The sequence below is a fragment of the Erinaceus europaeus genome, chromosome 1 (assembly GCF_950295315.1).
Source record: "Erinaceus europaeus chromosome 1, mEriEur2.1, whole genome shotgun sequence".
NCBI classification, from domain to species: domain Eukaryota; kingdom Metazoa; phylum Chordata; class Mammalia; order Eulipotyphla; family Erinaceidae; genus Erinaceus; species Erinaceus europaeus.
This window is the reverse complement of record NC_080162.1, coordinates 90,796,545-90,820,439: the sequence shown is the minus strand read 5'-3', so window position 1 is coordinate 90,820,439 and position 23,895 is coordinate 90,796,545. Positions and strand designations below refer to the sequence as shown.

General features: G+C 43.8%; 1 pseudogene; it reads left to right on the top strand.

The window, feature by feature from the left end:
• The first annotated feature begins 8,738 nt into the window (after window positions 1-8,738).
• Window positions 8,739-8,859, top strand: LOC132542885 (small nucleolar RNA SNORA68; annotated as a pseudogene).
• The last annotated feature ends 15,036 nt before the right edge of the window (window positions 8,860-23,895 follow it).

Sequence of the window (23,895 nt, the reverse complement as noted above, 5' to 3'; positions counted from 1 at the left end):
TCCTCCTTCTTCCTTCTTCTTCTCCTTCTTCTTCTCCTCCTCCTCTTCCTTCTTTCTTTTTCTTCTTCGCCTCCTCCTCCTCCTTCTTCTTCCTTCTTCCCCTTCTCCTTCTCCTCCTTCTTTTTTTGCCTCTGGGCTATTGCTGGGGCTCAGTGCCTGAATCCACTGCTCCTGGAGGCTATTTTCCCATTTGCCCTTGTTGTTGTTATTGTGTCATTGCTGTTGTTGTTGGATAGGATAGAGAAAAATCAAGAGAGATGGGGAAGACAGAGAGGGGGAGAGAAAGATAAGACACCTGCAGATCTGCTTTACCACCTGTAAAACTACCTCCCTGAAGGTGGGGAACTGGGGGCTCGAACCGGGATCCTTACACCAGTCCTTGCACTTCTCACCATGTGCACTTAACTCACTGTGCTACTTCCCGGGCCCCTTCCTCTTTTTTTTTTTTTTTAATTTTATTTATTTATGAGAAAGATAGGAGAGAGAGAAAGAACCAGACATCACTCTGGTACATGTGCTGTCAGGGATTGAACTCAGGACCTCATGCTTGAGAGTCCAGTGCCTTATCCATCCCTCTCATTTTCTACCTCTTCGTTTTCTTTTTTCTTCTTTTTTATATTTATTTATTTTCTCTTTTGTTGTTTTTTAATTGTTGTTGTAGTAATTGTTGTTGATGTTGTCGTTGTTAGATAGGACAAAGAGAAATGGAGAGAGGAGGGAAAGACAGAAGGGGAGAGAAAGACACCTGCAGACCTGCTTCACTCCCAGGCAGGTGGGGAGCGGGGATCCTAACGCCAGTCCTTGTACTTCACACCACATGTGCTTAACACCCGACTCCCACGTCTTCTTTTTCTATCATAAAAAAAAAATCAGGGAGTCGGGCTGTAGCGCAGCGGGTTAAGCGCAGGTGGCGCAAAGCACAAGGACCGGCATAAGGATCCCGGTTCGAACCCCGGCTCCCCACCTGCAGGGGAGTCACTTCACAGGCGGTGAAGCAGGACTGCAGGTGTCTATCTTTCTCTCCTCCTCTCTGTCTTCCCCTTCTCTCTCCATTTCTCTCTGTCCTATCCAACAACGACAACAACAATAATAACTACAACAGTAAAACAACAAGGGCAACAAAAGGGAATAAATAAATAAAATAAATATTAAAAAAAATCAAAAGTAAACTGTTTCTCCTATTTTTTTTTTGTAGTTATACTTATCTAAGGAAAGTATTTTGTCGTCACCTGATTTTTTCAGATGGGAGGGTTGGGGAGGAGAGGTACTACAGCACAGAAGTGTCCTCCAAAGCAGTGGGAGCTAGATTCAAACCTGGTATGCTTGCATGACAAAGCAGGCACACTATCCAAGTGAGCTATTACTGGTATGTCAGAAAAGTCATGAGATATTTTTGCAAATATTTTGCTGACCCAGGAAATGTTTTTAATCTATTTACAAAAATAAAATGTGTGGGGCTAGGAGGTGGCACACTTGGTTAAGAGCATATATTATGGTGCAAGGATCCTGGTTTAAGCCCCTGGCTCCCCACCTGCAGGGGAGTCACTTCACAGGCGGTGAAGCAGGTCTGCAGGTGTCTATCTTTCTCTCCCCCTCTCTGTCTTCCCCTCCTCTCTCCATTTCTCTCTCTCTGTCCTATCTAACAATGATGACATCAATAACAACAACAATAATTACTACAACAACAATGAAAAACAAGGGCAACAAAAGGGAAAGTAAATCAAAAAAAGAAGGAAAGAAAGAAAGGAAGGCCTTTACTAAGAAAGTCATGGGACTGTCTGCTTGGGGTAAGTTATACCTGTGCGCAGTCACCAGCAAATCTAACAGAGACCCCCCCACAAAGAGATCAAAGAGACTTCACTGAGCCCCTGCTTATTATTACTTTAACCTGGAACTCTTGCATGTGAATCTCACCCCTCTAGACCACTTTCTCATTCAGCTAGAAAGGCAGAGAGCAGGAGACAGCATAGCATTGAAACTTCCTCCATTGCCATGGCACCTCCCACATGGTGCTGAACCCAGGTTGTGTGTATGTGACAGTGGAGGCACCCTATCCAGTGAGCTAGCTCTCTGGCTCCTGGGTCCCACCACTGAACTTCCAGGTACAATCCAATATCTTTTCCCTTTAAGACCCCCTCACTGCCTTCCAGTTAGTGAGAAGGTAATTTCCTAGTCTGTAAGAGGCTGTTCTCCTGAGAGGAGCCTTCTCCCCCAAACATTAACATTTTTTCTTCCATGAAAAAAACCTCTAATCAGTTGTGACACTTTCCACAGTGAGTGTTAGGTAGGGTTTTTTCAGCAACAAGTTGTATCTTGCCAAGAGGGTGCTGCAGAAGGAACAAGCTTAAGGCTGGTCCCTGCCTGGCTGCACACAGCATTTCCCTTAAGGGCAAATGGAAGGCAATTGACAACACTCCAGACACTGACTGAGGAGGCTGAGACAGGGTGAGTGTTTGTGACTGCATCCAGTTTCAGCCTGAATCACCCTAGGTTGGGGCAAGGCGGGTCACCGAATCCTTGGGGCTCTGACTTTTAGATCCTTATTCCCTCTGAGTGAGAGAGAAGTCACTCCTCTCTCCTATTCACTCTTCAACCACTCTTCAACTATATTCATTCCCCTATAGCTCCCACCTCAGGATGACTTCTGACAGCCGCAGGTGCAGAGCAGACCATGTGAGGAATGCCAGGGAGTTTCCCTAACCCCTACTCCACTGTCCTCGGTCTGAACTCACAGACTATAGGAGCCTCATATGACTTAGAGGGCTCCCAAATATATATAGGAAATAAAGGGAGAGAGTGGTTCGGGAGGTGGCGCACTGGATAGTGCACTGAACTCTCAAGCTTGAGGTCCCAAGTTCAATCCCTGGCAGCACATGTATCAGAGTGATGGCTGGTTCTTTCTCTCTCTCCTATCATTTTTCACAAATAAATAAATAGAATATTTAAAAGAGAGAGAGAACTAGAGCATCACTCTGGCACACAGAGTTCTGGAGATTGAACTCAGGACCTCCTGATTGAGCACCCAATACTCATCCACTGTGTCACCTCCCAGGACACATGCTCTCAACTTTTTATGCCCCTAAATAATGCGTCTCTCCCCCACCCCCTCTGCTTATTTTTGATAGAACAGAAAGAAATTGGAAGAGAAGGGAGAAATATAGGGAACCAGGAAGCATGGGAAGAGATAGCTGCAGCACTGTTTCACTGCCTGAAGTTTCCTCCCCTGCAGGTAAGGCCCAAAGACTTGAATCCAGGTCCTTGCACATGGTAATACGTGTGTTCTACCCTGTGTGCCACTCCCTAGCCTCTATGCCCCAGAATCTTTTGAAGAAACTGGAGTTCATCTCTTTCATGTGTGAAGCCTTGGCACTACATACAAAAAAAGGACAAAAACCAATTAGAACATCATACATGGCAGAACAGTGTTCGTTCTCTCTCTCATCTAACCCAGACACCTCTCTTCGCTGTTAGGAAACAAGCCCAGAGGAGTGAAGAGATTGTCAAGAATGCACAACAAGGAAGGTCCAGCTCTCTCCTCTACAAACAGCACCATTTTTCCTGATCCCCCCCCTCCCTGTCCTCCCCAGAACAATCTGGAAGATTCTACCCTGTCCCCTGTACTCATTCCCCTTAATCCATTCAATAAGCCTTTTTTTTCCCACCAGTACTTCACTGCTCCTAGATTTTTATTAATTAATTAATTTTTTTTTGCCTCTAGGGTTATTGCTGGGGCTCGGTGCCTCCACTACAAATCCACTGCTCCTGGAGGCTATTTTGTTCCATCTTGTTGCCCTTGTTGTTATTACTGTTGTTGATCTTGTTGTTGTTGGATAGGACAGAGAGAAATGGAGAGAGGAGGGGAAGACAGAGAGGGGGAGAGAAAGATAGACACCTGCAGGCCTGCTTCACCGCCTGTGAAGCGACCCCCCTGCAGGTGGGGAGCCGGGGGCTCAAACCAGGATCCTTACACAGGTCTTTGCATTTCACACCATGTGCGCTTAATCCGGTGCCCAGCCCCATTTTTTCTTCTTTAATATTTTATTATTATTATTATTTTGTATTTTCATTTTTATTTTACTGGGAGATTAGTGGCTTATAACATGAGCACAGTTTCCTATAGCCATGTGATGGATGTCTACAAAATACTCTTGCTCCCCAGGCTAGATCCACAGACTTATTATTTATTTTTAATAAAAGAAATATACAGAGAGCAAGACACGGGGAGAGGGGAGAGAAGGAGAAGAAGAAGGAAAAGGAGGAAGAAGAGAAGAAGTAGCAAAGCTAGAACCTCAGAGCCTCAGGCATGATAGTCTTCCCCTAGTTGATTTTTTCAGAAAGAGCGTGACAGAGACAGAAGGAGAAAGGGAAAGATACCACAACACCAAATTTTCTCTCAGTGCTGTTAGGACTAGACCTGAACCTGGACCATGCACATGATAAAGCAGATGCACTTTCTGGGTAAGTTATCTTGCTGTTCCCTGCTGGGGAATTGTGCAGACGCAGTCTCATCTGCCATGTTGTCCCCTCAGGCTATTGCTAGTTCCCTTGAGAGTTGGGACATTCTCTGAGCGCCTGTTCCGCCATGTTGTGCCCTCAGGACATTGTCTATTCCCCCCCCCCAATGGTTGCGGTGCTCTGGTTGCTCCTCCCCCTTCCCATTCTCATGAGAGCTACTCCCATAAAAGCCCTTCTTCTTCTGCACCTGGCTCTCTTGCTGGCGCTTCACTTCAGTGTTTAGACGCAGGAAAGGTTACTGCCTGAGGCGGCCATTTTTGCTACCTCCATGTGGCCCAACCTGTTTCTCTCTCACCCAACTCTGAGGTACCAGCACAAATAAAGATTTGTGTTTCCTCTTCGCTCCGGATCTCTTCTCTCTCGTCTCTGTGGCGCAGCCCGACAGTTCCCCCCACTATTAAACAAAAAAGAATTATTTATTGGGGTCAGTTGCTGGCTCAGTAAGGAAAGCACACATCTCACCATGTATGAGGTCTAGGGCTCAATCCTTGCACCACCTGGGAGCATCACAGACAGCAAGAAGAGAATCCCTAGATAGTGGTGAATACTTTAGTGTCTCTCTCCTCCTTCTCCACTTCCTCCTTCCCTCTTCCCCCCATTCTTCCCCCCCAAAAAAAAGTATTTAGTATTTACTTTATGAATAAGAAAGAAATCCAAACACTGCTTAGTCATATGCACTGACAGGAATCAAACCAAGGGCCCCCACACATGCAGGAAATGCTTTCTATTGGGCAGGGGTAGATAGCATAATGGTTATGCAAACAGACTGTCATGCCTGAGGCTTCGATGTCCCAGGTTCAATCCCCTGCACCACTGTAAACCAGAACTGATCAGTGCTCTGGTAAAAAAAAAAAAAAAAAAATGCCAACTCCCCAGCTACTCAGCAAACCTTAATGAGGCTCCTTATATGTATCAGGAAATGAGTCACACCCTTGTTAGGTAGGTGGCAAACTGATCTACAAAACAACCCACAGTCATACAATCCTGAATGTGCCCAACCCCATCCCCTGTGTAAGACGAACACATTCAAAATAAGAAGTCGAGAAAGTGGCCCAAGAGGTGACATAGTGGTAGAACTCTGGATGATCAATGATGATTTTTTTCAATATTTTTATTTATTTATTATTGGATAGACACAGAAATTGAGAGGGGAGAGGGAGATAGACAAGGAGAGAGACAAAGACACCTACAGCCTTGCTTTGCCACTTGTGAAGCTTTCCCCCTGCAGGCGAGGACCAGGGGCTTGAACACAGGTCCTTGCACACCATAATGTAAGCGCTTAACCAGGTGTGCTACCACCTGGCCCCACAATGATGAATATTTTAATATTTACTTATTTATTTATTCCTTTTTGTTGTCCTTGTTCTATTGTTGTAGTTATTATTGTTGTTGTTATTGGGTAGGACAGAGAGAAATGGAAAGAGGAGGGGAAGACAGAGAGGAGGAGAGAAAGATAAACACCTACAGACCTGCTTTTACCGCCTGTGAAGTGACTCCCCTGCAGGTGGGGAGCCGGGGCTTGAACCAGGATCCTTATACCGGTCCTTGCACTTTGCGCCACCTGCACTTAACCCACTGAGCTACCGCCCAACTCCCAATGATGAATCCTTATAAAGGATGGTGTTTGAGTGTGGTCTGAGAGATGGTGCAGTGGATAAAGCTCTGGACTCTCAAGCATGAGGTCCTGAGTTCAATCCCCTGTTGTACCAGAGTGATGTCTGGTTCTTTCTCTCTCTTCTCCTTTCTCATGAATAAATAAAATTCTTTTTTTTTAAAGTGAATATTTATATTCTAAAAAAATGGGCAATAAAATAGAGAGATAGATATAAAAATAATATTCAACTCAAATATGTGATCTTGGGAGAACTACTGCAGTTTTCAATGGAGGGAATAGGGACATAGAACTCTGGTCATGGGAACAGTATGGAATTATAGCCCTGTTATCTTGTGGTTTTGCAAATCAATATTAAATCACTAATTTTAAAAAGCAGCTTGTGGGAGGGGGCCGGGTGATGACACACTGGTTAAGCGCACATAGTACTAAGTGCAAAGACCAGTACAAGGATCTAGGTTAAGTTCAAGCCCCTGACTCCCCCACCTGCAGGGGGGAAGCTTCACAAAGGGGGAAGCTTCACAAGTGGTAAAGCAGGTCTGCAAATGTCTGTCTTTCTCTCGTTCTCTCTACTCTCTCCTCTTTCAATTTCTGTCTTGATCAGAAAAAAAAGAAAAGAAAAAAGAGCTGTGGATTTGTAGTGTCGGCACTGAGCCCCAGTGATAACTCTGGAAGCAAAAAAACAAAATTCTATGATACCCCTCCCCGCTCCCTCACTTTGCTAAGAATTTGCAAACACATTTCAGATATGCACCAACTGCAAGTTGGTGACATCAGAATCACCTGGGGGAGTTTTTAAACTACAGAATCCCAGACAGAGCGGTCACCAGAACAGGAGATGGAGTCCAGAAATAGACCCAAGTACAGATGGGAATTGAATTTATGCTAAACGTGGCATTTCAAATTAGTGAGAGAAGACAGATTATTCAGTAGTATAGTGTTGGTTCAAATGTCACATAAAAACAAACAAATGAGAAAAAGGCTATAGCTCTACCTCATTAATAAATAAAATATTAAAAAAAACAATTAGCTTTATGTATGTAAACTTCACTTCGGTTTAAAAAAAGAACACAATTTACTTATTTACTATTTTGCCAGTCAGGGTTTTACTGGGGCTACATGCCTGTATGACTCCACTAATCTTGGTAGACTCTTTTTTCCCCCCTTTCCCAGGTGGGGAGGGAGAGAAGGACAGAGAGAGATAGGAGAGATATGATGACAGCACTGTTCATGAAGCTTTCCTTTTACATGGTACTCCTATGTGGCAGCTGAGGGCTGAGACCAGAGTCCTCAAATGTGTGCATTCTACTAGATGATTTTCTAACCCCCCACAAGAATACAAATTTAAAAGTAATTAAAAAAATTTTTTTTATTTCTTTATTGGGGAATTAATGTTTTACATTCAACAGTAAATACAATAGTTTGTACATGCATAACATTCCCCAGTTTCCCATTTAACAACAACCCCCACTATGTCATTTATCATCCTTCATGGACCTGTATTCTCCCCACCCACCCACCCCAGAGTCTTTTACTTTGGTGCGATCTGCCAATTACATTTCAGGTTCTACTTGTGTTTTCATTTCTGATCTTGTTTTTCAACTTCTGCCTGAGAGTGAGATCATCCCATATTCATCCTTCTGTTTCTGACTTACTTAACTCAACATGATTTTTTCAAGGTCCATCCAAGATCGGCTGAAAACGGTGAAGTCACCATTTTTTACAGCTGAGTAGTATTCCATTGTGTATATATACCACAACTTGCTCAGCCACTCATCTGTTGTTGGACACCTGGGTTGCTTCCAGGTTTTGGCTATTACAAATTGTGCTGCCAAGAACATATGTGTACACAGATCTTTTTGGATGGATGTGTTGGGTTCCTTAGGCTATACCCCCAGGAGAGGAATTGCAGGGTCGTAAGGTAGGTCCATTTCTAGCCTTCTGAGAGTTCTCCAGACTGTTCTCCACAGAGGTTGGACCAATTGACATTCCCACCAGCAGTGCAGGAGGGTTCCTTTGACCCCACACCCTCTCCAGCATTTGCTACTGTTAAAAGTAATGTTTAAAAAATTCTAATCTTCCACTGGGAAAAACAGGCAACATAAAGGGAGACAAATAATTCATTTCCCTAATATAGAAAGAGTTATTACAAATCAATAGGACAGGGTCAGGAAAATGGCTTATCAGTAAAAACAAAGATCTTGTTAATCTAAGGTCCCAGTTTCTACTCTCAGCATTGTAAATACCAGTGCTGAGCAGTGCTCTGGACTCTCATTCTTTTCTCCCTTTCTCATAAAAACAAATATGTCTATTTAATGTTGAGTAATTTTCATGTAAACCAATAAACAATATATTATTGAAGGCTCAATTCTCTGCACCACCATAAGCCAAAGCTGAGCAGTGCTTTGGGGAAAAAGATAGATTTGTTCATTTCTTTTTCTTAAGATTTATTTATGAGAGAACAGAGAGAGAGCCATAACATCACTCTGGTGCATGTAATGCTTGGGCTTGAACGTGGAATCCCATACTTGAGAGTCCAACATTTTACTCACTGTACTATTTCCCAGGCTGCTATTATTCATGTTTCACTCTTTACATTAAGTAGTATAAACCAGCACCTAAACCCAAGGGCCCATTTCCCATAGTAATATGGGTGCTGACAGCAAAAGGATCTCCTTGCCTTTAGGGGCTGTGTCTATGCCACTCAAGATGAATTTGAAGGTTCTACACAACCCCCCCATCCCATAGCTGGACCCCTAGAAAATTGCTGAAGGACCCTGGTCTGAACTCACCCACCCTCCCTACCAGCTTGCAGACTATGACACAGGTGGCAAGCACCACATGGGTCCACTCCATCCATATGAATGTGGAAGTACCACAACTTCATAAGTACAAGCCCTCCAGGACGTAGCTTGCAGATGTCATTCTGTGGAATCAAGAATCAATATTTAAGTCCTGTGTGCTGTGTGGAAAATGTTCTCTCTCGTGTTTCTTTAAAATTTCAAATAAAACTTTTAAGTGTTAAAAAAAAAAATAAGTACAAGCCCTGCTTCACTACTAAGAGGCCATAACTTCTAGGTGTGGTCTCTGGTCTCTTGATATAAAATAGAATCCCACTTGTGTGTGTGTTAGTCTAAACATATAGCTAAACAAATAATCTAAACATATAGCTCTTAGACCTAGGCAAGTAGGACCTAGAGGGGCCCCCCTCCAGCCCTTCTTATGTCACTCCTCTGGTGACACTTAAACAGATGGCCCATTCTCAAAAGGCTGGGCCCTGGGAAGAGTCCTACCCAGATACTGGGGCTGAAGGCTGTTTGAGCTCCCAAAAACTCGACTGTTCTCCCAAAGCTCAGAGTCTAGGGGTACATATTCCCTTAGACTTCTTACCTCATGAAGAGGGACTTAGAGAAGGGCTGGAGAGAGGCCCTATAAAACTCTAGGTTCAAGGTCCCAGCCAAGGAGGTTGTGCAGTGGATAAAACATTGGTATCTCAAGTGTGAGGTCTCAAATCCAATACCTAGCACCACATGTGCGGAAGTGAGGCTCTGGTTTGTGATCTCTCCCTTCTGCTTATTAATGCATTAACATAAATTTAAAGAAATGCTTTTAAAAATTGAGGTTCTAGTGGTGACTCAGTGGTAGAGCTCTGGAATTGCAAGCATGAGGTCCTGAATTAAATCCCTGCCACCACACATGCCTGCGAGTTTCTTTGGTGCCTCCCTATCTCCCTATCTCTCTCATGAAATAAAAAAAAAAATAAGGCAAATCCTGGGGCCAACAAAATAGCCTGCCTTGACAGTGAGCCTGCTCTGCCATGAGTGTGCCACTTAAGTTCAGTACTGGTGCCTATTCCAAGGAAGCTTCAGTCATGTGGAGTCTCTCTCTCTCTCTCTCTCTCTCTCTCCTCGCCTCCTATAGCTTATCTGAAAAAGTCAGTCCAGAGCAGTGATGCTGTGATAACAACATTGAAATAATAATAAAACCTCATTATAAAGTTTTTAAACCTCCCTTGTTTATCATTGTTGTTGTTATTGATGTCGTCATTGTTGTTGGACAGGACAGAGAGAAATCGAGAGAGGAGGGGAAGACAGAGAGGAGAGAAAGACAGACACCTGCAGACCTGCTTCACACCTGCTTGTGAAGTGACACCCCCCCCCCCCGCAGGTGGGGATCTGGGGGCTCAAGCCAGAAGGGATCCTTATGCCAGTCCTTGCAATTCACGCTATATGTGCTTAACCAGGTGTGCTACTGCCTGGCCCCCTTGAGTATATATTCCTTTAGTCTAATGTTTCATATGTGTAAACTGATTGAATTCTGACACTGGGCTTAAATTGTTAAAGCATTTCTAATAATAACTTTTTTTGAAATATTAAATTACCTATAATCTTAGACCAGGTAGATCAGAAGCAACTAGTCCTGTCAGTAGCTAAGATATAGTTATTTGTAAATAGCATTAAATGACATAAATTGTGGTGAGGTCATGTATGGTACAGTAAATCCTAGCATGAGATTTTCAAAGTAAACAAGCTCCCAAATAACTGACACAGACTCCTGTGCTAAATATGAATAGAAATGAGCCCCAGAAAAAAAAATAAATAAAAATAAAAAAAAGAAAATAAAAAAAAAAAAAAGAAATGAGCCCCAGGTCAGATCGATGGGGTTTATAGCTAATGGTATTTATACTTTTCTCATATTTGGGAGCTACTCTCTACCTTAACCCAGCTTTCTAGTCCTGTTCTCAACTCTGACACCATCTTCCTAGAATACTTTTAGCCCACTTGCATGTTAGCTCAGGCAAAAATTACTAATCATGAGCCCCTTGGAATATACCTAAAATAGACTTCCTAGATTCTTCCTACACAAAGACCCATAGTTTCATCTGCTCTTTAGGTTCTCGTTTATTAAACAGTTTGTCCTGCTTTATATCTTACTGCCTTTCAGTCACCAAGTTGCAAATGCTATCATTGACAAAATCTTGACTTCCCTGGGCAAACAACCTTACCAATATGTCCTGGAACCTCACCTCTCCAGAGCCCTATTCCACTAGGGAAAGATAAAAACAGGCTGGGGGGGGGGGAGCGTTAGACGGTGGCACAGTGGGTTAAGCGTATGTGGCTTAGAGCGCAAGGGCCGGCGGCGTAAGGATCCCGGCTCGAGCCTCTGGCTCCCCACCTTCACAGGAAGGGGAGTCGCTTCACAGGCAGTGAAGCAGGTCTGCAGGTGTCTTTCTCTCCCCCTCTCTGTCTTTCCCTCCTCTCTCCATTTCTCTCTGTCCTATGCAACAACGAACGACATCAACAATGGCAATAATAATAACCACAACGAGGCTACAACAAAAAGAGCAACAAAGGGGGGGGGGGGGAGAATGGCCTCCAGGAGTGGTGGATTCATGGTGCAGGCACCGAGCCCAGCAATAACCCTGGAGGGGAAAAAAAAAAAAACAGGCTGTGGGTATGGATCAACCTGCCAATGTACATGTCCAGTGGAGAAGCAATTACAGAAGCCAGACCTCCCACCTTCTGTACCCCATAAAGATCTTTAGTTCATGCTCCTAGAGGGATAGAATAGGGAACTTTCCAATGGTGGTGGGAATTGTACAGAATTGTACCCGTTATCTTACAATTTTGTTAATCATTATCAAATCACTAATAAAATTTTAAAAATAAATTAAGTTTCAGATCCCTGATCTACTGACCCAGAAGATTCTGATGGGGATAGAGCTCCCCTACCCCCTTCCCCTACATCCCCTCTGCTCCTCAAGATCTCCCCTCCCTCTTGCAGGGCTAAGATTAGCCTCTGAATCTCTTGAAAGTTGACTGGTACAGCTTGGTCGCCAGGTTTGTTAACTGCAGGAGGATGAGCCTCTCTTGGCCTGACCCTAGCTTTGCACAGGCTAACACTATCACTTGCTGCTATGCCTCCACCTGATCCCCAAAGGGCTGCACAGGCCACTAGCTCATCAGCCAGCAGCAGATCTGGAGTTGCTGACGGAGGCTGTGGGCGCCCCCTGCTGGAAGTTAAAACAAGCATAGTCCATAGCCCCTCCAACCCTTTCACCCTCCCCCCAAAACTCACCTATCCTTTCATTAAGGCTTACTCCACTTGCAAGCAAAATTGTCACCTCTTCTGCTTTCTAAAACTATTCTCATATAACACAGACATTCTCAGTGTTCCCATGTACAGAACCACTAACAGGGATGAAATGCAGAGAAGGCTGAGAATTGACAGGGTTCATCACTGACCTCTGATGCATCAGTAAGCCTCTGAATAACTCAGTTACTCATGAATAAAATGGAACTGGAGTGTCACCTACCACACAGGACAGCACAGAGGATCAGAGTCAAAACATCAAGTGTTTAAAGCAATATTTGGCCTGCAGCAAGGACTAGCTGCCATTAGTGGCCAGACCCAGGACTAATGATTAGTCTCAGTGGCAGAGCACTGCTACTGCCAGCTGCTGTCCACAGTTCCTTCTGTCACTTAGATGACTTCATCATCACAACTCCCTGTGGTGAGTGGGTATATATTTACCCCCTTCTTTACAGAGGAGGAAACTGAGACCGAGAGATCAGGCAACTTGCTCAAAGGCTCACAGCCCATGAGTGGGGGAGAGTGATTTGAATCCAGGCACTTTATCCTTAATCACTTCATAGCACTCTGGTAGGACGCATACTCTGCTCATTAGACAGCTAGGGAAACCAAGGCTCTGAAAAGATGAAGTGACTTGCCTTACATCCAACAACTAATTAGTACTGGATCCCTGGCTAGGAGTTGGCCCAGTTCTGTCTCTTTGTATTGTCTAATGTAAAACCATGGCAATCCAGCAGGCATGGTGACCCTGTGTGACAAGTGAGGGCACTGAACTGTGACGGCTAAGTGACTTGCTCAAGGTCATAAAGAGTGAGTTGAAGGAGACTGTTCTTTTTTCGGGGGGCGCTGCTGAAAGACATTCTATTCAGGGAGCCAGCACCTCCATGGCATCCTGCTGCAGCTCCTGGCCTTCCCTTGTCTCTATGAACACAGCTTCCATTCCTGAGCATCTGAATTCATCACCACTTGCTTTCAGGCCAGTGTCAGCACAACTGTCCAAAGCTGTCACTCAATCTGAGCCTGGTCTTAGCTTTAGTTGGGGGGGGGGGGGAGGCTCAATGTGTGAGTTAGAACTCAGATTTCATTCCCTGCCCTACAGGAGTAGCTGCTACAGTGGAAGGGGCAGGAAGTAGATGCCAGACATTGTAGGGTTCAAGTCCAGTATGAACCTCCATTTCTGCATGATCTTGACAATTTTTACTGCTCAGATCCCCATCTCACCACCTCCAACATGGGGCTAGTTACTGGTGCTTTGCAGGCTCCTGTGAGGATGAAAAGCAATAAAGTATGGACAGCATCTGGCACACAGTAGGTTCTCAACAAATGACAGATCCCTTTGCTAGCCTTTGATCCAAGATCCTTGCCTCTTGCTGTAATATGCCCCTTCCTCAAAAAGTCCGTAAGTTGGGGGTCGGGCGGTGGCGCAGTGAGTTAAGCGCATGTGGCGCAAAGCACAGGGAACGGCATAAGGATCCCGAGCCCCCGGCTCCCCACCTGCAGGGGAGTCACTTCACAGGCGGTGAAGCAGGTCTGCAGGTGTCTATCTTTCTCTCCCCCTCTTTGTCTTCCCCTCCTCTCTCCATTTCTCTCTGTCCTATCCAACAACGAACGACATCAACAATGGCAATAATAATAACCACAACGAGGTTACAACAACAAGGGCAACAAAAGAGGAAAAAAATGGCCTCCAGGAGCGGTGGATTCATGGTGCAGGCACTGAGCCCAGCAATAACCCTGGAGAGAAAAAAAAAAAAAAGTTCGTAAGTTTCACTTTCTCTTCCAAGATGCCCCTTGAGCTGGGAGTCAATCAATCTTGGGCTGGCATTGTAGAACATATATCCTGGGAAGAAGGGATGGTCGTACTTTCCTTATAAGCAGAACATCAACCATAGTCACTGTTTGGTGGTCTGGGGTTGAACACACACTATATGCCAGTAATTCACTCCCAGCACCCCCCCCATAGGCTCTCACATATGTGATTCAGATAGACCACACCACCAGAGCTTCCCTGATGCTACAGCACTTTCCACACAATGCTGATTTTTTAACCTGGGCTTTGAACCAGGCAAGGCCCCATCCAATGAGATCTCTCTCTCTCTCTCTCTCTCTCTCTCTCTCTCTCACACACACACACACACACACACACACACACACACAGTAATCATTCTTGGTAGTAAGGATGAAATGGTAAATGAAAAAGACAAGTTTTCTACTTGAAACTGTTGCTAAGACTTTGTGAAAATTATGGTGGTTATCTTTGGGAAGCTGAAGACAAATCTGGTGGTGGGTATGGTGTTTAATCATAAATAAAAAATGAAAAAAAATTCTGTTTAAGTGAGAGAAGGTGATTCAGCAGTTTAGAGTACAGAACTTGGGACTCAGGCAGTAGCGCAGCTGGTTAAGCATAGGTGGCGCGAAGTGCAAGGACCGGTATAAGGATCCCAGTTCGAGCCCCTGGCTTCCCACCTGCAGGGAAGTCCCTTCACAGGCGGTGAAGCTGGTCTGCAGGTGTCTTTCTCTCTCTGTGTCTTCCCCTCGTCTTTCCATTCCTCTCTGTCCTATCCAATAACAACATCAATAACAACCACCACAGCAACAATAAAAAGACAACAAGGGCAACAAAAGGGAAAATAAATAAATAAAATAAAATAAAGAGTATAGAACTTGGGGGCCGGGCTGTAGCACAGCGGATTAAGCGCATGTGGTGTGAAGTGCAAGGACTGGCATAAGGATCCCAGTTCCAGCCCCTGGCTCCCCACCTGCAGGGGAGTCGCTTCACAGGCGACTGCAGGTCTGCAAGTGTCTCTCTTTGTCTCCCCCTCTCTGTCTTCCCCTTCTCTCTCTCCATTTCTCTCTATCTTGTCCAACAATAACGACATCAATAACAACAACAATAATAACTACAACAACAATTTAAAAAAAACAAGGGCAACAAAAGGGAAAATAAATAAATATTTTTTAAAAATGTTTTAAAGCCTATGAAATAGCTCACCTGGAGAGTGTGCTGCTTTACCTGGCACTTGAACCAGATTAAGCCTGGTCCCCATCACATTTGGTACTGTGGGGTGTGTCTGTCTGTCTGTCTCTCTGCTTTTCTGCCTCAGTCTCTCAATAAAATGAGCAAACAATTAAATAAATATCTGACCTGGAAGGTTGTGCTTCAACAGAGCACAGCACAGCACTTAGAAGCATGAGATCCTAAACTTGATCCCTGGCACCACATATGCCAAAGTAATGCTCTGGTTTCTCTCTCACTCTAACAAATAAATAAAATATTAAGTTGTCCTTCTAAGTATAATACACAGAAACAAAGTCATGTTAGAGACATTTTGGGTGGCACACCTGGTTGAGCACACATGTTACAGTGTGCAAGGACCCAGGATTTGAGCTCCTGTTCCCCACTTGCGTTGGGAAAGTTTTATGAGTGGTGAAGAAGTGTTGCAGGTATCTGTCTCTCTTCTTTTTTAAATTTTTAAAAAAGATTTATTAATGAGAAAGATAGGAGAGAGAGCAAGAGAACCAGACATCACTCTGGAACATGTGCTGCCAGTGATTGAACTCAGGACCTCATGCTTGACAGTCCAATGATTTTTTTTTAACTTTTTAAATTAATTAATTTATTTATTCCTTTTTGTTGCCCTTGTTGTTTTATTGTTGTAGCTATTATTGCTGTTGTTATTGATGTCATCCTTGTTGGATAGGACAGGGAGAAATGGAAAGAGGAGGGGAAGACAGAGAGGGGGAAAGAAAGACAGACACCTGCAGACCTGCTTCACCGCCTGTGAAGCGACTCCCTTGCATGTGGGGGCCGGGGCTTGAACCCGGATGCTTACTCCGTTCTTGCGCTTTGTGCCACGTGAGCTTAACCTGCTGAGCTACTGCCCCACTCTCGACAGTCCATTGCTTTATCCAATGCACCATACCACTCTCCTAGACCACTCTCTCTTCCTCTCTTATCACCTTTTTCCCTTTCAATTTCTGGCTGTCTCTATCCAATAAATAAATAAAGATAATTTTAAAAATTAATATATATATATATATATTGTAGTAGATAACATAATGATTATGCAAAAGTCTTCCATGCCTGCGACACCAAGGGTACCACCATAAGCCAGAGCTGAGCAGTGCTCTGGTAATATAAGTAAATTAATAAATAACAATAAAAAGAAAAGAGAAACATTTTTGTGTGTGTGGAACTGGGGTCATGTGTATAGTGATTACATGACTCTGGGTCAGTTTTCCTTCAGATATAAAGGGAGAGACATCATAGCACTGGAGCCCCCTCCATTGCCAGTGTCTCCTATATGGTGCCAGGGTTCAAACTTAGGCCATGTGTTTATAGCAGTGCAGGCACACTGCTCAGTGAACTATCTCTCTTGCCTAAAACAGTCTTTAAAAAAATCTGTTTGATAATGTATCATTGGACGCCTATCTATTCAACATTTATGCAATGCTCAGTCTCAAGGCTAGGCACAGTACATCATGGTACTAGCCATATTTATAGTGCTCTTTCACTGTCTTTCAAATATAGTTTCATTTAATTCTCACAAATATCACATAAAGTGTTAAAGTCACCCTTAAACAGCAGGTGAAGAAGCAAACGCAGAAGGGTCCGGTGGTGGTGCACTTGGTTGAGTGCACATTATAATGCATAAGGACCTGGATTTGAGCCACCATCCCCACCTGCAGTGGGAAAGCTTTGTAAGTGATGAAGCAGTAGGTGTCTCTCTCCCTCTCTAACAGTTGTGGGTGTGGCTTAAAAAAGAAACAGAGGCAAGGCTTAGAAGTTTATGAACTGGCGTTAATGGTATGGTTTCTCTGTGCTCATGAAAGACTATCAACATGTAAGTAAAGTATAACTGAGTGCCTAGAAACAGTTAAGTTACAGATGGTACAGAGAGAATGGAAACTGAGGTAATCCAGTTCATCAGGAAAGATTTCCTGGGTACAAGAAGAGGAGGGGATGAAATGAAAAATCTGTAGGCTCCTAGTGGACGCCCACTTCTACATTCCAGCATCCCAGTGGCGGGCTCTGATGGTAGCCAACCTGCTCTCACCTTTATTGGCAGCACCTTGATGGATTTTGTTTATTCCCTTTTGTTGGCCTTGTTTTGTTGTTGTAGCTATTGTTGTTATTGATGTCATCCTTGTTGGATAGGACAGAGAAATGGAGAGAAGAGGGGAAGACAGAGAGGGGGAGAGACAGAGACCTGCAGACCTGCTTCACCACTTGTGAAGCAACTTCCCTGCATGTGGGGAGCCGGGGGCTCATGCTGGGATCCTTACTCCGGTCCTTGCACTTTGTGCAGGTGTCTTATCTTTCTCTCTCTGCCTCCTCTCTCAGTTTCTCACTGTATTATCCAATAAAATGGAAAAAATGGTCACCAGGAGCTGTAGATTTGTAGTGCCTGCACTGGAGCTCCAGAAATAACCCTGGAGGCAAAAAAAAAAAAAAGATAAAAACCTAACAGCTAAGGAAGTGACTCAGGACTCACGTGTGAGGTTTCAAGTTCAATCACCAGCGCTGCAGATGGCTGAGTGATGCTCTGGTTGTCATTAATAAATACATCTTGGTAGTTGAAAAACAAGATCAGAAGAGAAAACACAAGTAGAACCTGAACTGGAGTTGGTTTATTGCACTAAAGTAAAAGACTGTGACAGGGGGGAAGAGTACAGGTCCAAGAAGGATGACAGAGGACCTAGAGGGGGTTGTATTGTTATGTGGAAAACTGAGAAATGTTATGCATGTACAAACTATTGTATTTACTGTCAAATATAAAATAGTAATTCCCCAATAAAGAAATTAAAAAAAAACATTAATACCCCAATAAAGAAATTTTTAAAAAGAATTTATTCATGAGAAAGATAGGAGAGAAAGGACCAGGTATCACCCTGGTACATGTGCTGCCAGGGATTGAAAAAATAAATAAATAAATACATCTTGGTGATGGGTAGTAAAATAACTCACTTGGATAGTGGAGGTTCAAACCTGACCCACCACTTCATTGAAGAAAGCTTAGGTGTTGTGATCTCTTTCAGACTCTGCCTCTCTGCCTTCGCTGTCTAAAGACAAATTAAAATTAAAAATTAGAATAGACTCTGAAAATAGTTCTACCTCTTCACTTAATTCTCTTCTTTGATTAATTCTCTGCCTAGATGATTTTGAGAGATCATCTGTCAAGAGAGTGAGATGTTGAAGTCTCCCACTATTACTGTGTTATTACTGATACATTGCTGTAGCTCTTTCAGTAGATGGTTGATGTATTTGGATGTCCTCTCACTGGGTGCATAGATGTTAATAATTTTTTTTTTAATTTTTAAAAATATTTATTTACTCCCTTTTGTTGCCCTTGTTTTTTTTTTATTGTTGTAGTTATTATTGTTGTTGTTATTGGATAGGATAGAGAGAAATGAAGAGGGGAGGGGAAGACAGAGAGGGGGAGAGAAAAATAGACATCTGCAGATCTGCTTCTCCACCTAAGAAACAACCCTCCTCCAGGTGGGGAGCCCGGGGCTTGAACCAGAATCCTTACGCCAGTCCTTGAGCTTTGTGCTACCTGTGCTTTACCCGCTGCGCTACCTCCCGCTCTGCTACTGCCCACTCCCAGATGTTAATAATTAAGTCCTTTTGATTGACTGATCCTCTGAGTATCAATTAATGTCCCATCGCCCTCTTTTTTTATAAATATTTATTTATTCTCTTTTGTTGCCCTGGTTATTTTATTGTTGTAGTTATATTATTGTTGTCAGAAGACAGGGGGAGAGAAAGCAGACCTGCTTCACCGCCTGTGAAGCGACTCCCCTGCAGGTGGGGAACTGGGGGCTTGAACAGGGATCCTTATGCAGGTCCTTGCGCTTTGCGCCACCTGCGCTTAACCCACTGCACTACTGCCCGACTCCCCATCTCTATCTTTTACTACTTTATTAATTTTAAAATCCATTGTGTCAGATATGAGAATAGTTGTTCCTGCTCCTTTGTGTCGTCCATTAGCTTGTATGATAGTTTCCCATCCTTTCACTTTGAGTCTGTATTTGTCCTGTTGAGTTAGGTGGGATTCCTGAAGACAACATATGGCATCTTCAATGATATAAATCCAAATGCTTGAGAATCCAAAGCTTGATCCACTATGCTACTTCCCAGACTACAAATCCAATTTCAAGGAAGACAAAACAAAAATAAACCAATGGGACTACATCAAATTAAAAAGCTTCTGCACAGCACAAGAAACCACTACCCAAACAAAGAAATCCCCTTACAGAATGGAAGAAAATCTTTACATGCTATACATCAGAAAGAGGCTAATAATCAAAGTATATAAAGAGCTCACCAAACTCAGCAACAACAACAAAAAAAAATGACCCCATCCAAAAATGGGGAGAGGGTATGAACAGAATATTCACCAAAGAAGATATCCAAAAGACAAACATACATATTTAAAAAAATGTTCTAAGAAGGCAGGGGTAGATAGCATAATGGTTATGCAAACAGACTCTCATGCCAGAGGCTAAAATCCCCCACACCACCATAAACCAGAGCTGAGCAGTGCCTGGTTAAAAAAAATGCTCCAAGTCACTGATTGTCAGAGAAATGCAAATAAAGACAACAACAAGATACCATTTCACCCCTGTGAGAATGCCATAGAAACTATAGCAAGAACAAATGCTAGAGAAGTTGTGGGGACAATGGAACACTCCTGCACTGCTGGTGAGAATGTAAATTGGTCCAGCCCCTGTGGAGAACAGTCTGGAGAACTCTCAGAAGGCTAGAAGTGGACCTACCCTTCTTCTTCTAGCGTTTGCCCTGCTTCTGTAGCCAGTCAACAGCGTCAGGTTGAGCCTGATGTAAAGTTTCGAGACCTCCTTTGAATCTGGAGAGGTGGCAGTCGTTGACTATGTGGGTCATAGTCTGTCTGTAGCCGTAGGGGCAGTTTGGGTCGTCTTTGGCTCCCCAGCGATGGAACATAGCGGCGCACCGGCCATGGCCTGTTCGATAGCGATTGAGGAGGGCCCAATCATAACGTGCTAGGTCAAAGCCGGGTTGACGCTTGCAGGGGTCTGTAATGAGGTGTTTGTTCTTTACCTCAGCTGACTGCCAACTCTGTTTCCAAGAGTCTGGAACAGAGAAGTTCAGTGTAGACATAGGGGACCAGATTGGATGACGAGACGTCAAGCGTTGGACAGGGTGGGCGAAGATATTGGCAGGTCCGGTCGAGCGTAGACGTGGGAAATGAACTTAGATGATGCCGCATCCTGACGAATATCTGGCGGGGCGATGTTGCTAAGAACTGGCAGCCATGGAACCGGGGTAGAACGGATGGTTCCAGAAATGATCCTCATGGAGGAATATAATTTGGAATCAACCAAGTGGACATGGGGGCTACGGAACCATACTGGGGCACAGTATTCTGCAGTGGAATAGCATAATGCCAGAGATGATGATCGTAGTGTGGAAGCACTCGCGGCCCATGAGGAGCTGGCCAGTCTTGCAATGATGTTATTCCTCGCGCCCACCTTTGCTGCAGTTTTTATGAGATGTTCGTGAAATGACAGTTTTTATGAGATGTTCGCGAAATAGCAGTTTTGAAACCAAAGAAAGACCCAACACTGGCTGCCAGCTATAGACCAATTTCTCTCCTCTCCATGTGCTACAAACTCCTTGAGAGGCTGCTTCTGTCACGTTATTTCTCCTCTTACAGAGAAATTCCTATCACCCGCCCAAGCTGGTTTCCGCCCAGGAAGATCTACCTGCGAACAAGTCCTGGCCCTCTCAACTTACATTGAAAATGGATTCCAGAAGAATTTACAGACGGGTGCTGTCTTTGTTGATCTCACAGCAGCCTATGACACGGTCTGGCACCGTGGTCTCCTAGTCAAGATCTCAAGATGCCTGCCTCCATGGGTGGTCAACACTATATCGTTTCTTCTCCAAAACAGAAGATCCCGGGTGCATCTGGGTGACAAGTCTAGCAGATGGAGACTTGTTTCAAGGGGCCTCCCCCAGGGCTCTGTTCTGGCTCCTATGCTATTTAATATTTACATCAATGACCTTCCAGAAACTTCTTCAAGGAAGTTCATCTACGCCGATGACATCTGCTGCGCAACTCAGGCATCCAAGTTTGACATCCTCGAGGAAACACTCACCAAAGACATGTCTCTGATATCTGATTACTGTAAAAAATGGCGACTAATCCCTAGCACTGCAAAAACGGTATCATCTGTTTTCCATCTACACCATGCCTCGGCCTCGCGTGAGCTTAATGTGCAACTTGACGATACGAGAATCCGGCATGAAGCACAGCCAGTCTATCTTGGCGTTATTCTCGATCGCACCCTGGACCTACCCTAATACCCTGCAATTCCTCTCCTGGAGATATATCCTAAGGAACAAAACACACCCATCCAGAAAGATCTGTGTATACCTATGTTCATAGCAGCACAATTAGTAATAGCCAAAACCTGAAGCAATACAAGTGTCCAACAACAGATGAATGGCTGAGCAAGTTGTGGTATATACATACACAACGGAATAATACTCAGCTATTTAAAATGGTGAATTCACCTGCTTTATGTCATTTAGGATGGAGCTTGAAGGAATCATGTGAAGTGAGATAAGTCAGAAAGAGAAGGATGAATATGGGATAATCCCATTCATAGACAGAAGTTGAAAAATAAGAAGAGGGAAAAACACTAAGCAGAACTTGGACTGGAGTTGGTATATTACACCAAAGTAAAGGACTCTGGGGTGGAGCGGGAGAGTGTTCAAGTCCTGGAACATGATGGCAGAAGAGGACCTAGGTGGGGAGGGGTTAGTGTTATGTGGAAAACTGAAATGTTACATATGTACCATCTACAGTATTTCACTGTCAACTGTAAACCATTAATCCCAACAAAGAAATAAAAAGGAAAAAAACCTACATCTTTATTAAAAATAATAACAAAGTTAAGCACAAAGAAAAGTCTAGTGCTGTCCACTGCTTCTGTCTTTATAATGATCAGATGAGATGTTTGCATAAATATCATCTGCTATCCAAATCACAGGAATTGCCAGTCTTATTTGGACTCTAACTTGTTACCTGAAGTCAAAGGTCCTGGTTTTTTAAGGCCTTTTCCTAGCCATTTTGTCACTTCAGTACTGAGAAAGACTTTTTCTTCTAGCGTTTGCCCTTCTTCCGTAGCCAGTTAACAGCGTCAGGTTGAGCCTGATGTAAAGTTTCGAGACCTCCTTTGAATCTGGAGAGAAAGACTTAGGAAAAATAAAAAGAAGCCTTAATTTATACCATGGGAGTCAACTTAAGGGACTTATTATCCTAAGTGGCAGGACAGTTTTAAGCTATAAATAGGTTTTTAAGAACAGGTTTAGCTAAATCCATAGACGACAACAGTGCAGAGAGAGAAGACAGATGAACTCCCAGGGTATCCACCTGCTAACTATCTGATCCGGGCTCCTGACCTCCTGGGGTATCTACTACAGGGGAAAGAATACTACACAGGAAGTCAGAAAATCAAGGTTTGAATCCTGGCTCTGCTGACTATCAGCTGTATCACATTGAATTCTTTTTTTTTTTTTTCCTACAGGGTTATTGCCTGGGGCTCGGTGCCTGCAGTACGAATCCACTGCTCCTGGTGGCCATTTTTTCCCTTTTGTTGCCCTTATCGTTGTTACTATTGTTGTCATTGCTGTCATTACTGTTGGATAGGACAGAGAGAAATTGAGAAAGAAGAAGACAGAGTGGGGAAGAGAAAGATAAACACCTGCAGACCTGCTTCACTGCTCATGAAGCCACCCCCCTGCAGGTGGGGAGGCAGGGGATCAAACCCAGATCCTTGCGCCGGTCCCTGCAGCTTTGCACTATGTTCACTTAATCTGCTGCACTACCACCCCGCCCCACATTGAATTGTTGAGCCTCTGTTTCCTCCTGTGTAACATGGGAATATTGAAAACACTTGAGATCACTGGTTGTTGTGATGATTATAAATTGTTTGTTACTTATTAATTAATATGAGAGAAGGAACCAGAGCACCACTCTGGCATATTCAATGCCAGGGATCAAACTCAGGACATCCTACATGCAATTCCAGCCTTTTACACATTGCGCAATCTCCTGTGTGGTGCTGAGTAAAGTTTAAAAGTATTCATAAATGGAGCCAGCAAAACTACCCACTTGTGGGGAGGGCAGGTAGTGCCCAATAGAGCATGCATGGAAACAGGAATGAAGATCCCAGTTCAAGGCCCTGGTTCCCACGTGCAGGGGTAGAAAGGAGTAGAAACTGCATCAGTGCTGACAGTGTTAAGTTTCTTCTCTCTCTCTCTCTCTCTCTCCCTCTCTCTCCTTCCCTTGCACCCTCTACCAAATACACACAAATACACACTTCACTTGGATAGTGTACTTGCTTTGCCATGGATGTGACTCAGGGTTGAGTCCAGGCCTTAGAGCACTAGAGGAAGTTTCAGTGCTGTAGTCTTTTCTCTTTCTCTGAAAAAGCTGGACTGGAGCAGTGAAGTTCCAGGTACAATAGAAAAAAACAAAAATCACATAAAGCACCAATTGTAGCATTTACTACATGGCAAGAGTTCAAAAAAACTTGCTGATATTTACCTGTTGCAGAATCATAGTTTTGATATTTACCTGTTGCAGAATCGTAGTTTTGTCCACTAGATCAAGAAACTTGCTGGA